This window comes from Falco punctatus, assembly GCF_963210335.1.
Source record: "Falco punctatus genome assembly, chromosome: 4".
Taxonomy (NCBI): domain Eukaryota; kingdom Metazoa; phylum Chordata; class Aves; order Falconiformes; family Falconidae; genus Falco; species Falco punctatus.
This window is the reverse complement of record NC_137583.1, coordinates 50,282,283-50,288,064: the sequence shown is the minus strand read 5'-3', so window position 1 is coordinate 50,288,064 and position 5,782 is coordinate 50,282,283. Positions and strand designations below refer to the sequence as shown.

Below are 5,782 nucleotides of genomic sequence, written 5' to 3'. Positions count from 1 at the left end.
GCAGTCTGTAACAGCAAATGTCTTAGCCTCCACTATTTATGCCAGGAGCAATGACTGCATTAAATGCTAAGAATATACAAAGGTTAGCGTGTTGGGGAGAGAAAAAATTTAATCTTACATCACAGATTTTAAGTTCGTTATTGCTTGATATAGATAGTGTTAGGCATGCTACATTACAAAATAGAGCTGCAGTAGATTTTCTGTTATTAGCACATGGACACAGTTGTGAGGATTTTGAAGGGATGTGTTGTATGAACCTTTCTGATCATTCCATATCTATACACAATAAGTTGTCACAACTGCAGGGGAACATGAAGCATATTCTTGCTGATGATAAACCCTTCAATGAATGATTGAGAGGATTGGGGATAACAGGTTGGTTAAAGACATTATTGATGGAAGGAATACGCTTTGTTATAATCATTATTGTAATGCTTTTAGGTTTTAGATGTGCTTTTTCTTGTTTAAAGAGAGTAGTTTTTAACATAACCACTCAGGCCTGGCTTGTGCAAAAATAAAAAGGGGGAATTGTAGAAGAATGGCTGCAGAAGCGTGGCCATAGAATCCCTGAAGATCTGCACAATCCAGGCCTGGTATTAGAATAGGCCTGTAATTAGAATTGTGCTGAAGTTAACAAGAAAATAGCCTTGAGCTATTCTTGAATCCTGAGACCAAGTAACTTTGTTGTGCTAACAGGCCATGGCTGTAACAAGCTACAGCTGTTGGGAAGGCAGGTGCAAGGCCAAGGGAGATAGGGAGCGGAATGGGAATAAAGGGAGTAGCAAACCACAAGGCTGAAACATAGCAATGCAAATAGCTGCATGGATAGAATGCTTATTTTTAGTCACGATAATTAGGGGTGTGAGAACAGCGTGTGCTTAGGGGCTAATAACCAATTCTATTTTTGCTTTGGGAATATGCATGTGTATCGAGTCTATATAAGTAGTGTTAGAAGCTAATAAAGTTGAGCAAGATGCATAACTCATATTGAGTAATTTCTTGACTCCGGCGAACCCTTCTCCAAACAAGGCACAAAATTGGTTACCAGTTTCATGCTTCTAGTGCAAATTAGTAACTGCAACATCTTATCGCCTCGTCTCCTCTTGCGGCCAGAACATTTTCACTTGGAGACTTCTTTCTGCGTCGTTTATGTAATGGTATTCTTATCGTTATTTGTTCCTTCCCCAGATTGACTCCCTTGGTTAGAAGTCCTTTCAGTCATCAGTTCTGATGACTTGAGACGGTGGGCACTTGAGAACTAACCACATGAGAGGGTGGCCCAGCCTGACCCAAACCGCCAGCATATCCCTGTTAATGAGATCAGTTTGGAAATTCAGGAGTTTAGGCAGCAGGAGGGGATTGCACAGTGGCCATTTCCAGCAGCTCCTCTGGTGACACATGGCTGCAGAACGAGGTGTGCTGCCAGCCGCCCTTATGCATGATGAGAAGTTCCCGACCCAGAGCCATCCCACTCAGGCCACACAGGCACTTGGCTGCCCGTCACCCTTTATTGCTGACGGCTGGAGCTGCCTAACTTCCTGCTCGGTGGCCGGGGTGGTGGGGGTTTGGCCAGGGACCCCCACTCCCGCTCAGCTGCCGTGGTGCTGGAGTCACTCTGAAGGGGCTGGACGAGGAGTCCTGGTGGCGCCTGGCAGAGCTGCCCATGGGATGAGGCTGGCCTGGCAGTACCTGGGGTTGAGAATCAGGGCTTAGCCCCCCTGCAGCCTCCAGGGCGGGTGCTGGCTGCGGGCAGCTCTGCCAGCCCAGGACGGGGCAGGCAGCAGGGGCACCTGCCCTGCCAGAGACACCCCGAAACGGGGTCCTGGCCCACACTCTGAAGCAGACAGGCTGCAGTCCCACACTGGCCAGGGCTGCCCTGCCATGGCTCCCCACCTTGCTCCAGCTCCAGCTCCAACGCGGGGACCAGCTGCCCCATGCGCCAGCCCTCCCCCTCCATCCTGTTTCACCCCTCCCCATCCCATTCCAGACCCCCTCCCACCCTGCCCGGCTGGGGGCACCGACCCTTGCTCACCCCCACCCACCGGCTTACAGAAGGGTGCCCTCTCCTCCGCAGTGCCCTGACGGGGCCATACCCAGCTGGCTGCACAAGGTCCCGCCCTGCAGGGCTGTGAGAGCAGGCAGCCGGTGTCCAGCACGTCCCTCTGCTGATCTTGGCCTTATCCATCAGGGATCCTGGCAGGAAACTGCAGTGGGAGATAGGCTGGGGGGAGCCAGGGGGAACACTGGCACCCCAGAGGTGCCCTGCCCACCCTGCCATCCCCTTAGCTGTTGCTGGATCCCATCCCCAAGTGTACCCTGGCCGTACCCTCCTTGCCCACGAGCAGAGGAAGCTGCCTGTCCCGTCAGCCCCTGTAGGTGCGGCCGTCCTGGCCCAACAGCTCTATCTCGTCATTGTGCTGGGAGGGAGAGAGCAGGCTGGCTGAAACACGGGGCTGAATTCAGCATCCCCAGGCAACCCTCCCACACCCAGCTCTCCCTGCAGAAACTGAGACTCACCTACCTCCCCATGCTCAGCATCTCCCTCCCCGCCTTGATCACCCCCACCATGTCCCTACCTTTGTCATCCCTACCTGGATGGGCAGCTGGGTGTGGGGCTGGTGCAGCCGCGGGGTGCTGGGTGGTTGAGGCTGGCGGCTGGGCCACTGCTGCAGCAAGGTGGTGAGGGTGTGCCTTCCGCCACACTGCAGCGGCATGCTGGGGTACTGGTGTTCAGGCATCTGCTCCCTGTGGGATGGGGCACGGTGTTGCTTGGCGCCTGGCACCGTGGCACCCCGTGCTTCACCCTATGACACCTATGAATCTCTGTGACAGCTCTCTGGGATAATAGCGACATTGGTCATAAACACTGAGGTTGCTTACAAAGAAGTCGTATTGCATCGCGAGTTGAAGTCCCCCCGGTGGGTCAGAGTCCCCCTGGGATATTTGAAGTGCACAATTGTCTAATCCATATGCTGTTACGCAGATGCCCAGAGGCCGGATTTTGCCTCACGCTCACGTGAAACTTTGTTGGATTTTGTTTGCTGGATTTTGCCTCTGTCCAGTTTTGTTTGCAGGGTTTGGTTTAGGTATTGAGTGTTTGTGATTTTGAAACTTTGTACACATGGGATCTGGTCATTCTGCTAGAGGGGGTTGGTTCTTCAGAGTTTTTTGGGTTTTTTATTAAGATGCTGGAGCAAGTTTTGGAGTGACCCCCCCCCTCAGAAAAAATGGGCCGAATACTGTCATCACTGGTGGCCCTTGTATACCTTAGGTGATCAAGAGAAATGGCCTAGGAAGGGAAGCATAATCTCCAATACAGCATGGCAGTTCATGTTCTTTTGGTACATGCAAAGGACAACGGGAAGAAGTCCCATAAGTGGGTTTGGGGTTTTGGCCTTGAGAAAGGATCATGGAACAAGAAATAAATACACATTCATGATACTTGATGGTAATGTATTGATAATGATGGAGGACAAAAATTACCTTGGTGTTGATCTACCTGTAGTATTGGGAAAAGATGTTTGAAAGGGAGGAATGAAGAAGAGGATGTGCAATTTCTGGTTTCAGGGCAGTGTTGCTGGTAACAGGGAGAGATTTTTGCTGAAGGAAAAAGAACGGCGTTGGGGAAAGCTTAGGAAAAGGATGTGAGGATATATGGCTTTCACTGCTTTGTTTGTGGGGCAGTCAGCTCCAGATAGGAGAATGATGCAAAAAGGTCGCTGCTATGTGTGGAAATGTTTGTAACTCAGTTGCTAGAAATTGCTTAAAAGGTTTATAATAACTGAGAGGAATTGAGGGGTGGATGTGTGGGGAGGGGGGGGGGGGGAAGGGGGGGGGTAGAAAAAAAAAAAAAAAAAAGAGCAAATAAAAAGAAACAAAATGCCCCAGCTCTGGCATTTACCCAAACCCAAAGCTCATCTCGGAGATGAGCTAGAATCCCTCTGGGGAAAGATCAGTGTGTGATTTGAGAGGAAAAAGAACACAGGGAAAATAGATGACTAAGGAAACAATCAACTAATGAGATCCCCCCGCCTGCATCCGTTGCAGAGGCAGATCTGCCTGTGATTGGTACGAAAGATTCAGATTGACGGGAACCGGGGTCTGAGGAATTGTACTTACTGCCCAGCTGAAACCCTGGCTTCAGTTAAGCTGGGGAGTGAAACAGTGACATTCTTAGTTGGTACAGGAGCAAGAGTCTGTGCTAAGAGCTGTAAAGGACCTACGAGGAAGTTGTCTATGTCAGTGATTGCTGCCATGGGAAATTGAGAACCCAGACCTTTCTTTACACATGAATGATCGTACATGAGAGAATGTCCCCCGCCTCTGATGGGAAGAGGCTTATGGAAGGAACTGGAGCACAGATAACTTTTGATCAGAATGAAGGTGGGGTACATATTCCACAACAGAATGCCTGGAAGGCACAGTTATATCTGGAATATTACTCGATAACGAAGAAAGCTGACTATAAGGCAGAGGAAATGGAAGCCCCCTCTGAAATCATGAATGCAGCGATTCCTTTGGTCTGGGGAACTGAGCAGCCTGGAAGAGCTGAATCAGCAGAACCAGTAAGTGTGGAATTGAACGTGGGAGTTGAAACTCCCCAAAGATCTTTCTCAGCTGGGAAAATCCCCGACCAAAATGAGAAACACTACTTGGGATTGGGTTGGGTTTTAATGGCAATGTTGTGGTGTCAGTCACAGAATTCAAGTCTGGAAGGTTAGCCTCATGCTGATAAAGCTTCTGGCTGGCTTGTGATGGGCAGCTCTAGGTGGTGGTGGGAAGCCAAGTGGGAAGAGTGAATGTTGTGATCCCTGCACCTGAAACAGCCAGCAAAGAGTTAGGAAATATTTCTCCTGATGCTGCTGAGGGCTTGCTTATCTTTCGTCCTCGTTCTTCACCTTTCTGTCCTTTTTTTCTTTAATCTTCTGGCCGCCAGAAGCCTCTTGCTTCTGTCTTTTGGCGTTTCTTTCCACTTGTGCTGTCACCCCACCCTGCACAGCCAAGTTCTCCCTTCCTGGGCTTTTGGTTTTCACTTGCTGGCCAGAGCCTGCAAACTCGGAGTGATCTGGCACATGTCGGACAAGGGAGCATTTCTCATGCTGCCGCTGACCTGCCCATCCACTGAACAGCAGAGCAGATGCTCTGTGGTCGCTTCAGCAACATGCACTTCCTCCTCCTCCAGAGAGGGGATGGTGAAGCCTTTGACTCCTGTGAGAATCCTTAGGGGACGTCTGCCGGTTGGTTGGCCTCAAGAGGGGCCACAAGGTCAAACTTTACTTTGTGTCAAGCGTGCATAAATGCTTTCCTTTCTTTCTGGCCAATTTTTTAAAGAACGGGTAGAACATACACACACACACAGGCAGGCGATTGAGTGGAAGCATGCAAGTGCATTTGGGCCAAAGGATGGCAACCGGTCCTGCCCAGCTCCATGTGCCAGCACATCTCCATCTCACCAGCGCTGAGCGGCTGCAGCCATCACTGCTCCCAGCCCTCGGCCGTGGGGCCAGCCGGCACCAGTGCCATTACCAACGCCACTGCCAACACCAGCAGCACCTCTGCCCCTGTGCCACTGCACCATCAGCGCTGGCAGCTGGTCCAGGGGCTCCTGTTCTGTCTCCTGCATGGCGGCAGTGCCCAGCAGACCCGCTGGCACATGGTGGTGGTGATGCGGGGCCAGTGCTGCTGCGGGATGGCCACCCTCCCGCTGCGGGCTGGGGCCGGCCGCTATCCAGGGAGTATGCCCACAGCCAGCGGGGCTTCATGGTGCCATTGCGATGTCACT

General features: G+C 51.3%; 1 long non-coding RNA gene across 1 annotated transcript; it reads right to left on the bottom strand.

Moving 5' to 3' along the window:
- Positions 1-1,585: 1,585 nt before the first annotated feature.
- LOC308061980 lies at positions 1,586-5,238 on the bottom strand. The gene is made up of 4 exons (XR_013927420.1): positions 5,111-5,238; positions 2,592-2,745; positions 2,043-2,204; positions 1,586-1,689 (listed from the first exon to the last, which is right to left on the bottom strand). It is a non-coding gene; the product is annotated as an uncharacterized lncRNA (long non-coding RNA).
- Positions 5,239-5,782: the final 544 nt, after the last annotated feature.